This window comes from Peromyscus maniculatus, chromosome 3 (genome assembly GCF_049852395.1).
Source record: "Peromyscus maniculatus bairdii isolate BWxNUB_F1_BW_parent chromosome 3, HU_Pman_BW_mat_3.1, whole genome shotgun sequence".
NCBI classification, from domain to species: Eukaryota; Metazoa; Chordata; class Mammalia; order Rodentia; family Cricetidae; genus Peromyscus; species Peromyscus maniculatus.
In genome coordinates, this window is record NC_134854.1 from 103,668,634 (window position 1) to 103,680,675 (window position 12,042).

The 12,042-nt window shown below is 44.6% G+C and overlaps 1 long non-coding RNA gene across 1 annotated transcript; it reads right to left on the bottom strand.

Moving 5' to 3' along the window:
- Positions 1–219: 219 nt before the first annotated feature.
- Positions 220–11,527, bottom strand: LOC107399663 (uncharacterized). Its single transcript, XR_001576372.3, has 4 exons — positions 11,293–11,527; positions 9,763–9,835; positions 8,421–8,546; positions 220–7,255 (listed from the first exon to the last, which is right to left on the bottom strand). It is a non-coding gene; the product is annotated as an uncharacterized LOC107399663 (long non-coding RNA).
- Positions 11,528–12,042: the final 515 nt, after the last annotated feature.

The following is a 12,042-nucleotide window of genomic DNA, read 5'->3' on the forward strand; positions in this document are numbered from 1 at the left end:
ATGTTCCTCTTGACAAGCTGCTTCATCTCAATCGCATGCCTTGCTACCCATAGCTAGCACCATCCATTCACTCCTTCCTAACTCAACTCTGATTCCGTCAAGTCCCTGTTCAGGTGCCTAGTATGTTGTGACAGACTTTTCCTGAAGAGGTGCAGCACACAAGTCTATTTAACCCAGATAAGGAGCCCATGACTGACAAAAGTAAATATATCACCAAAGTCCAATCCATCAATAAGTTTTATTGGGATCACTTACAAGAAGATGGGTAAGTGGTTCATTACAGGAGTAGAAATGACTCAATGTCTGCTGCATCACCAAAGCCCATCCTAGAATGACAGCTCACAAAAGTTGACAATCTGGAGCACATTGCACAGCCTTCGGGCAGCTCAATAGGATAAAGAGTGTCCTTTGCAGGTGGCTCAGTTGCTCTAATCCTCTTCCAGGCATCTCTGTTGCTCTCTCATTTTTTTTTCAGACTGCTTGGCTATTCTCTATTATTCCAGGCAGCTGAGCTGGTCTCAAGTCTTCTTGCTTTATCTGAGAGTGACTGTCTTTACTGTTTACTATTGGGAGGGAGGGAAGGAGGGAGGGAGGGAGCGAGGGAGGGAGGGAGAGGGACGGATGCGGCTAGTGAACATAGTCAGTTTCAGGAACTTCCTGAAGCTGTTCTGAGTTGTTTGCTTCCTGCTCAAAGAGCTTCCCTGCAGGATGGAATGTTTTAATCTTGGATGAAACTGCTACAGCACAATCCTTATACTTCAACTCGGCCAGAACTCAACGATTTAGGGTAAGAACAAACTCACCCTAAATTGGCCTAAGAAAATTCACTTAATGATGAACAAAGATGCAAAAAAAAATTGCTCATGAAATACTTGCAAATGGAATGCAAGAAAACATCAAAACATTCCAGAGGTACAGTGATGGTTCAACATATACAAGGCAATGAATGTAAACGGTCAAATAAATGGACTCAAGGACAGAAATTGGTTATCTCAGTTCATGCACCAAAATCTTTTGATAAAATTCAGTGTCCCTTGATGATAGCCTAAGATACTTGGAATAGAAGGAACATATTTCAATATAGTATCAGCTATACATTACAAACCAATATCCAGTACTACACCAAATGGGAAAAACTATTCTTACTAAAATCCAAAACAAAATAAGAATGCCACTTTCTCCACTCTCATTAACCATTGTACATGAAGTCTAAGCAGTAAGACAAGTGAAAGAAATGAAAGGGAGACAAATAAATCAGTGTCCTTATTTGCACAGGGTAGGATTCTGTATGTGATACCTAAAGACTCCACCCAAAAACTCTTGGGTGTGATCAATAATTTCAGTAGAGCACCAGAACACAAAACTAACATAAAAGGTAGACATGGGGAGTACAGGCTGGAATTTAGTGCAGGAGCTATGGGCAGAAAATTGCTAGAGAAGCTGATTGTAGAAGCTGACGACCAGAGCAGGAAGCAGCATCTGCCTAAAAGGAAGGGAACATAGGAACTGCATACTTATGTAAGCATCAAATTTCCATGAAATGACCCTTGCAAGGGTGTATTTGGATTGGGGATGCTCACACACATCCATCTGTTTCGGGTTTAATACCCAGCCTAGTTCTTTTACAAGGTGGTAGAATGTTAAGAGTACCACTAGGTATTAAGGGGCCCCGCTTGTCTTCTGTCCTTCCTTTCACACTCTTATCTTTCCAAGGCAAGATCTCTCACAACTCAATCAGCCTCAAACTTGCTATGTAGCCAAGGCTGAGAACTTCCGATCCTCTTGCTTCCTCCTCCCAACACTTGGACTATGGGCATGTATCACCAAACCAAGTATAAGATGCTGGAGATAGAACTCTGTGCTAAACCCCTGGGGTGGAAAGAGCCAGGCTTGAATGTTACATCTTTTCTCTTTTCAGTCTCAGAATGAACAATCTCTGCCCCCGAGCATCAAGACATCAGTGTCCCACCAAAAGAGTGACTGAGGATTTTACTTAGCAAAGCCCCAAAGTCGGATTTAACCAAGGCTTTTCTTGCGCTTGCTGCTTAAGCCTTGGAAAGAGCATCACCTCCATGGCATCAGCCCATTACAGAACAGGCAACAGAAAGGAGGCGTTCCTCATCTAACAAATGCGCAGTTTTCATTTCCTTTCCTGTGACTGACACTGCACGTCTTCTGCCCTCATACCCATGCTGCTTGCTGTTGCCCACCCCGTGGAAACTTGACAGTGTCGTCCATATTAATCAGGTCCCAAATAACTTGTCATTCAAATACACAAGGACTGAAGGTGGTTTTGACATGACTCAAGAATTTCATGAGCGGGACCACTTAGTTCTCAGGCTGTGCCCACGTGAGACAGCTGTTAGTGAAAGGAATTGCAGTTAGGCAGGATGGGTCTGAAGTGTTGAATGTTTGTGAGTGCCCTTTCTCTGCTCAGGCAGGCAGCTACAGGATCATTGCTGGTGTGAGGCCGATGTGTCTGTACTCATGTGGCCTTTTGAGGGGCACAGGAAAAAGGCTCCCATCTTAGCCTTCAGTATCATCATACAAGACACCAGCTGACTTCAGACCACCTGTTGTCTGAGCAATTCATCCCAGTAACTCTTCCGGAGCTGTTCACCATTTTGAGTAAGCAGCATAAATACAGGGTCTCAAGGCTGTTATCAAGAAATGATTCCCAAAGCCCCAGGGACAAGAGTGCCGTATGGCTGAGGAAGGGGATGATGGGAAAGGTCATATCTGTCATGTCTAGTTTCCACTTTGGTATTCCAGGATCTAAAGAGTTGCCCAGACTCTAATGAGTTTGGGGGATCAGGAGGGATTTCCATGACATAATTTCCTTGATCTTCACAGGGCAGTATGCACTGAGGAGGTACAGAGCTCTACAGTTCTGTTCTGCAGAAGAGCAAACTCAGGGTTAAGAATGAGCTCAGGTTTCAGTTTATAGTGACACTTCCCATGTCTTGTAACTCATATTTCAGGGCTTTATTCTAGAACATGGGTTCTTTTTGTTTTCCATCTAGACTTACAGAAGGAAGATCATAGTAAATCTCTCTCCATCCCTCCCTCCCTAAGACACTGACTCTAACCAGTTCCACATGTGTCCTCCCAGACAGACACACGTACATCAGTCCTCACACTGAGTTTCCTATCAGTCCATCAGTTATGACACACTGAGTTTCTTATCAGTCTTCTCAGGCATGGTTTCTGACACGGTAGGGAATACTTCTTGGTTCTGTGACTGAAGAACACTCTTTTCAATTGTACCATAGACATGTAACAGAATTCGTATAGCAGATCTGAGTGTGGAGGGTTAGCAGCATCCCTGGGAGAAGCACCCTACTAGGTGACAGCAGCACCCCAGTCCCTAGCTCTGACAAACTCATGTCTCCAGACATCACCTAAAGCTATCTGAGGTAGTGTTTCCCTGGCTGAGAAATAACACCCGAAAGCATTTTATAAGCAGAGCTCCACATTGTGATTTGAAGTAGAGGAGTATGGGCTGTTTCCTCTAGATTCTGCTGGACCACTAATGCCATCCACAGCTTCCAGAGTGCTGGAATGGCACTCAGATAGGTGGAGTTTGCATTCACATGCCTGTTTTTGAAAAGATCACAGGCCTGTCTCCACGAATGGAGATGAAGGTAGACAAGGGTTTTCAGAGTGTGCCTCTTCTCTGAACTCCAGATACCTTTGAACCTTGCGTGCAGGGGCCACATCTCCTTGGGAATTCATTTGGACATCTGCACATTTTCTGTACATCTTAGTCATTTTGCTCTTTTCTCAGACTCTTTGGGGAGAAAGTACAAAGACACACCAAATATCAAACACCTGTTACCACTGGAAGAAAGACCATCCTCAAGGTGGGTCTTCCCTGTCTCTGCAGCCGACCTGGAAGCCTCAGAGAAGCACAGAGCTGGGCAGACGGAAGCCTCAGATCCTGAGCACTGAGCAGGAGAAAGGAGCCCATGCTGGCCCTGCAGGGCAGTATAGATAGCAGCATGGCAAGGCAGGGGTGTCGCTGCATGTGAGACATGGCTGCCTCTCCCGACCTGTCTCCTCTTTTCTGACTTTAGAACTGTTCTCATTTGCCATTTCAGTGCTGTATCTCAGACTGAAAAATCATCTTCCCAAAGCCAACAGCCTGAAATGTCTCCTCCTAAAGAGGTACACCAAGGAGTATGAACAGCATCTGGCAGACAAGGTCAGTGCAGAGATCACAGACCAGAGGATTGTGTGTCAGCTACTCAGCCTGTGCCGGGACTGTGCTGTGCTGCACCAATGGAGTCTGTGATTTTAATGGACTGGTTCTTTTGGGGGACACATAGGCCAGTACCTCAAAAAAGTCAATGGCCAATAGTGAGATGGAGGATTCTTACAGATTCAGCCTGTGTCTAAGAGGATGACTTGAGGACAGACATCTGTGACCTTTCTGCTAAATCTACAGCAAGAGACCTAACCATAGTGAACATTCTCACTAGAACATAAGGCTTTTCACAGGGCTGGAGCAAGAAGTTTAGATCATATCTGGTACCATCTGTAGTCAATGATCTTCCCGGAGCTATGCGTACTATCTTGTTGGGAATAGTTAGTTTTAGCTCGTGAAGAAACACGCAGGGCTCAGAAATGCTCCCTAGCTGGACAAGAATGCACACTATAGGCAACTACACACTAATTTATAGCTGTTTGCCGAGGTATTCTGTAAGCTGGTGTTGTCAGTCAGTAGAGGACTGAACAGCTCTGCATCATACATCTCCAAACCAAGTTTATTACTTGGTATTTTGTGCTGTTTTAAATGTCACTGAAAGTGAGCATCAGAAACAAAATGGAGGCTTTATTTTCAGTTCAAATTCACTAGAGATTGCCGATCAGCAGGTGTAACATTTACTGTCAGCCTTGCCTGGGATACAGAATACACAATGTCGGCAAAGCTACAGAGTGGAACTGTGGATGACAGGTTATCGGATACAGACAATGAAGGTGCATCAAGACTTCAGGAAAGAGTCAAGTGCAGGTCTAAGAGATCCTCAGGCCATAAAGTGCTTGTCAGGCAAGCATGAGGAGCTGAGCTCTAGGCCCTGAACACAAGTATCAGCAATAATAATGATAATAATGATAAAAATAAAGCAGGAGGGTGGTGCACACTTGTAATCCCAGCACTGGGATGGAAGAGACAGGCTGATCCTTGGTGTATGCTAACCAGTAAGCATTACCAAGTGGGTTAAGTTTCAATACCAATAAAAGACTCTCCCCCAAAAACTGAGGTAGTCCACAACAAAAGATTGATAACTGAGCTCCACACTAACATGCGTACACACATACACACACACACACACACACACACACACACACACACACACACACACACACACACACACGTCCAGTGGGGTATTGGAAATATTGAGACTGTGCTCCATAGCTCTTGGGGTATGTAGGAGAGCATGGATTATGTGCTAGCAAATCATACCAGAGCAAAACTACACTTTGGTTCATATCCATGCTGAGACCTTTTTTGAGATATGAACTATAAGCCTGAGTATTTTTCTTTTTCTATGCAGAAGAAGAAAGAAGAGGAAGTACACCTCCGGTATGAACTGAAAAAATTGAAACAACTGTCAAGGGATTTCATCAAGGTGGACTCTGGTCCAACTAGGCCGGTGGTAGCTGATGCAGAAAATCCCTGTGAAGAGGTAGGCTTCATCACATTATGATCATCCACTAAGACTGAAGCTCCCTATATAAAGCACACCCCAACAATCCACTACTGGTGCATGGTGTAGAAGATGCCTGGAAGGTGTAACTTGAACTAGGGATAGCACCATTTAAAAAGATGTGGCCCCCAACACACTGGCATCACCCTTTCAGGATGGACAAGTGTTATTCTAAAGAAGGTGGCCTCCAGCATATCCGCACCAGACAATCTAGCTATAAAGAGTACCACACTAACAAAGGCAGATAAATATCAAAGAACAACTCTCATGTAGAGGTGGTCCTCATTTCATCTGGGAGCCTGTGAAGTCAGCAATCCACACATTTCCAGATACAGGTAGAGTCAACATGCTTTGGCTGTGAGCCTGTGCACTGGGCAGTCTACACACTGGCAAAATCAATGGAGGTTCAGGAGAAAAATGTTCAGTTCCATTCAGAAGGGAGAAACAGGCAAGGAGGTGACTAGTTCTAATTAAGTTCAGAACTCTGTCTACTATGGCTTTGCTAGGCTCAGTGCCAGGACTGCAGCCTTTCCAGGCTGCAGATGCACACTGGTCACCATAGAGTTACCTACGGGCTCCCACCGCCACACTCCTACACTTTGCCTGAGAGTAGACGTTCTGTGGAGATCTTCTCTTGAGACAGTCTCTGTGTTGGCACTGAGGCTGGCCACAGCATCTTTTGAAATCTAAGTGAAGTTCCTCTGGGCCAACAGCTCTTAGAGGGATTGGCCCATATGGCTGAGCATCCCCTCAACAGGCTTTCTGAAGGCGGGAGCTCTGCAATACTTGTAACTTGGTTCAGTAGATGTCTCAAAAACACAGACCAGGGAAGCCACTTGTGTGAGTCTCAGTCTGAGGCCAGAGATCTGAGGTTCGAGGACAAGTCCACAACCCAGAACCCAGAGCCTAGAGGACTTGGAATTCCAATGTCTAAAGACAGGGGAGAAGTATGTCTGTTCCAGGAGAGACACAGGGGAAATTTCTTCTCTGCTTGTCTGTCCCATGCAGCTCCAGATTGGCTGCATGCTGTCCACCTATGTTGAAAGTAGACCTTGCCCACAGAGCCCAGGCACCCACATACATACCAGTTTTCTTAGAAATTCCTCATGGCTACATCCAGAAATAATGCTCCAGTCAGGTTGACACTAAATTCTATGTCTCAACATCCAGTCAGCTGTGGCCAGAGGTTGAAGAAGACTTTATGTCCCCTTTGTGGTACCCTCAGGAAAGAGGGCCTCATGGAGGGCAAATCAATGACTTAGCATTTTTCTCATGTTCCCATTTTACAACTGGATTTTTTAAACTAACAACTTATGGCTTGGAGGAAATATGGTCCTGCCCACGTAGAGGACATGTGTTCTGTGTACACATCAAAGAAGAAATAAGGGCCATGTCAGCAGTCAGAACATAGAGATGATGAGGCTTATGGTCCTTTCTGAGGCACTTGGAAGTTCAGCCTTTTCACTCACCTTCCTAGAAATCCATAATAACCGTGTATCTAGGATGCAGTAGATTGTAGAAATAGGTTTTCTCAGCTTTGCTGCCTGGATAATAAATGAGAAAAAATAATTATATGATACCTGAAAGTTCCTTTACAATGAAATAGAATGGGACTAGCCAGGTAAAAGTACAGATGAAATATAGTTTGCACATGCAATGGAATATTCTGGCACATGCTACAGCCCAAATGAAGCTTGGAGACATGATTAGTGATGTAAGCCAGGCAGGAAGGGAAGAACATTACATGGTGCCATTTGCATGAGGCACCTAGAACTGGCTAATTCATATAAATAGAGAGTAGAGACTTCAAAATTACCCATGAAAGGATAGACTTCACACCAGCAAAGGTTACAAAGCACAGACTTCTCAAAAACTACAACAACAAACACTGTTACTAGTAAAGCAGAGATCTGGGGATAAGGAGATGGCTCGGTATCCAAGAGAACTCACTGTGCAAGCCTGAGAAGCAGAGTTCAGATCCCAGCACCTAGGGAACAATCCCAGTGTCCCACGTGCACTTGTGACCCAGCACTGAGCCAGATGGAGAACAGAAAGGAAGATTGATGAGGCTTGCTGACTTCCTAGCTTAGCAGGAAAAAAAAAGAGGTCTGTGAAGGCTATTTTTAATTGTCAACTTGCCTGCCTCTGGAATTAACTAAAACCCAGGCAGCTGGGTACAACTATGAGGGGTTTTTCTTAAATCATTTGACATAAGAAGACTCACCCAAAATCCAGATCTTTGGAGGTAGGAAAATTCACCTTAAATCTCAGCCACATCTTCTGGTGGCAGCCTATCTAAAAGACATGGAAGAAGGAAGCTGCAGCTCTTTGTCCGCTTGCTCTCACTGGCAAGTCCATTCCCTCACTGGTAGTAAACCCCAGTTCTTTGGGATTCCAGTGTATACTGAAGCCCAGAGGAGACATCTACTGGATTCTGGGACTTTCCACTGGTAGACAGCCATTGTTGTCTGGCTGGACCACACAGACTGACTAATGCAAGTTTCAAGTAGAGGAAGAAAAGACCCTGCCTAAGAGGAAAGAGGGGAAGAGTCACAACAAAGGACACATGAAGACCTCTTCTAATCTATATATAAGCACATGCAGGCCTCAACATAGACATATACTACTCATACACACATGTACACGCAAGCAAATATGCAAAAACACACACACCAATAAAAATTCTTTTTAAAAATGTATTCCACTTACCTTTGCTTTATAGGAGTGCTTCATACATGTCAAATCAACAATCAGTTCAAGCTGCTCATTTTGTTGTCACACATTTTTAAAAAGAAGATCCAAAGATTCTTCTGGAGTTGCATCACTTCCAAAGTTCTGTCAGGGAGTGAAGAGAGAACAAGTCCTGTCTTGGGTTGCAGAGATGGCTCAGAGGTGAAGAGCATTTGCTGCTCTTATAAAGGTTGGACCCCTAGTACACATGGTGCTTTGTAACCATCCCTTACCCCAGTTCTAGGGTATCTGATGCACTCTTGACTTTTGTGAGCATCAACATGCATGCTGTGCACATGTAAACATGCAGGCAAAACACTCACACAGAAAGCAGAATAAAGAAATCTAATGAATACAAATTTCTTTCTAAAAGTCCTGTCTTAATTTTCTATTGCCGTGACAAACACCATGATGAAGGCAACTTATTAAAGAAACACTTAATTTGGGGCTCACAGTTGTCCATGATCATCAGAGTGTAGAGCATGGCAGCAGGCTGGCAGGCATGTCATTGGGACAGTAGCTGAGGGCTTACATCCGATTCACAGGCAAGAGGCAGAGAGAGAAAACTAACTGGGAATGACATGGGCTTTTGAAACCTCAAAGACTACCAATGATGATAAGCCTCCTCCTCCTCCTCCTCCTCCTCCTCCTCCTCCTCCTCCTCCTCCTCCTCCTCCTCCTCCTTTTCAAACAGTTCCACCAACTGGGGACCAAGTATATTCAACTATATGAGCCCATGGGGGCATTCTCATCCAATCCACCGCAAGTCTTACACCACACTATGCTTTTATTCCAGCCCCATGAGATGAACACACAATGACACACACAGTGTTGCTGTGTAACAATCTTTGTACACTGTAAATATGCATTACTTCCATTGGTTAATATAAGATCTGATTGGTCAATAGTTGGAAAGGTGGAGGTTAGGCGGAACTTGCAGACAAAAAAGAGAGCACAGGAAAGACATTTTATTCCCCACAATTCTAATTTTCTTGAACTTTCAGTAGTAATCACCTTTTTTGGCACAGGAGAATGAACTATTTATGTTTCTAGTCTAGCTAAGCCAACACATCCACACACTGAAACACATTATTATAAATTTGGTTTATCCATTATATTACAGCATTACAGTGATGGATTTTCTTGAAATTATATGAAAGTAAATCATATTGATCTATGAGATTCATTTCTGGTTAGTAAAGTAGTATCGCGCAGTCACTTTATCATAAGAAGGGCAAATGTAAAGCAATCTGGTTGAGAACTGGCATTCTACATAGGGAATTTGCATTTCTGAAAGAATCCTGAATTAATTTCCACTTACCTTTCGCAAAGGAACTTTGAAATAGCAAAATGAGTCCCAGGCATCCTCTGTGCACTGAACATAGTCTTTCCACCTGTTACATAAAATTGTTGTCAGCCAAATTGCATGTTAGCCTTGTTCTCTTCAGGGAATGAAGGTGTCTTTATGATGGACAGCCAATCCCACACATCATGTGCCTTCTCTCTGCTCTGCCTTTTGCTACTCAACCTTTACACCTCCTAATTACCATTGCTACTTTCCTTTTTCCGTTTCCTTATCTTGAAAATAGATACAAGGCAACCAAACAGTGTAGTGGTCTCCAAAAATACACAATACTCCAAACCAGGAACAGCCAGAACTTCCATACACCTGGTAAAACTCAGCCTGGAGTCAAGTACTAAGGAGACATGAAGGATGAAGGACATATGAGCAGGACTGGGATATGTCAGAGGAGCGGAGGGGTCACAAGGGTTGAGACTGGAGACAAAAGAAAGACAAGTAGTATTTTCTCACATGTGGAACCGTGTGTGTGTGTGTGTGTGTGTGTGTGTGTGTGTGTGTGTGCCCGCGCGCGTACATAGGTTTATGTGCATAAACATCTATATGCCTGAACATGTAAGGATGACAACTTGGGAAAACTAAAATTATGAATGGAAACACTAAGGAGTAGTAAACACCGGCTGGAAGAGCCCACGTTCTATCCTTTCACTACACAGTATCTTTAGTCTTCACACAACTGACACTAATTCAATCAGTAGAAATCTCCAGGTTCTTATAGGGATAGACAACTAAAACTTCAGAGCCACACTAGGAAACACCAAGAAGAGTAAGACTTGAGCTGGTTTCTGTAGATAAATGACAACTCAGCAGGAGTCCTTCAGCATGCCTGAAGCATAAAAGTGGGGTCTGAGTGGCTAGAGAGGGCTGCGGGAAGAGGACCCCAGACCATCAGAACCTTGTGTTACATGCCACAAAGGGTTCGCTTCTTTTACTCTTGAAGCAATGCTTTACCTTGCTGTCTATGGCCTGTCTCCCAGTTTCAACTGCACTTCAGTTTTACATAACTACATAAAAGTATGTGAAGAGTAGACTGGAAAGAAAAGAGAGTAAATGAATGAACCTCTGTAGAACTTGTCTGCAGTTAGGTCAGGCAAGTTCTGCACCAGAACACCAAAGGCGGTAAGCTGGCAGAGTCTACATATATATTCAGGGGATAAAACAAGGGCTTACTAAAGTATGGGAAGAGGGGAAGGGCAGCCTGACCATCCCTGGCTTCCGGCTATTGTTTATCTGTGGAGATAAAAACAAAGAGCCACGAGGGCAGAGCATCTCCAACTCAGACCTGACCCCTCACACTGTCGGCGCTTACACAGCCTGAGGACTGTGGAAGCCTGTGATCAAGGGACGAGCCAATCCTGGCAGCGGCGCTCCACAGACTGAGACCTGTCTGGACAAACAAAGTGACCTCTGGGAGGCCGAACAGGGAGAACACCGAGACCCATGGCGTTGGGGGCAGCAGGAAAAGCAGAGGCCAGAACCAAAGTCCCGAACCTTTTCTGGACATGGCTCCTTCCACTCTTCCTGAGTGTGGCACGTCCGGCGACGTCCATGAGCCCACCGCGACAACTACAGCCATGATGCCCCTGGCTCATGTGGACGCTGAGATGCCGCCCACTCAACACGGGGCAGTCCTAACGGACAGGACAACAGCCTCCCCGCACAGGTCGCCAGGGAACGCAGAACGCCAACCGACCAACGCACACCTAGTCTCGAGCCTCGCTAGTGCGCATATGCAGCGGCCCGCCGCCCTGATGACATCACGGGGGGGGGGGGGGTGCGAGAATTGCAAGATTTGTCAGCAAGCCTTTGGCCCCACAGCATGCTCTGTAGTTTGAGGCCTGCAGCTCAGCTAGGTTTGGTAGTGCGCTGTACCCAGAGATAGCTCCAGCCACTTTAAACAGGGGCAAAGGTTCAATCCCCCTCCCACCCTGCTGCAGACACCTGTGCATTCCTTAGGACATTGTCAATCATCGTCAATTTTGTATATTGTTCATAAGTATTTATTTCACACGTGTATCCTTTATCTGTTCAAAAGCAATAGGTCACATTTTATACAACATTTTCCCAATCTATGTACATACATACTTATATCTATTCTAGTTTTAAAGGCCACAGAACATTTCTCTGAATATAATCAACATACATAAAAGTACCATAGTTTAACTGTCCAATGTTGACATACCTCTGCCTATTTTGGAGGTTTCCATTTGTTTCAGTTGCAATTTTGATCTTATGGTACAG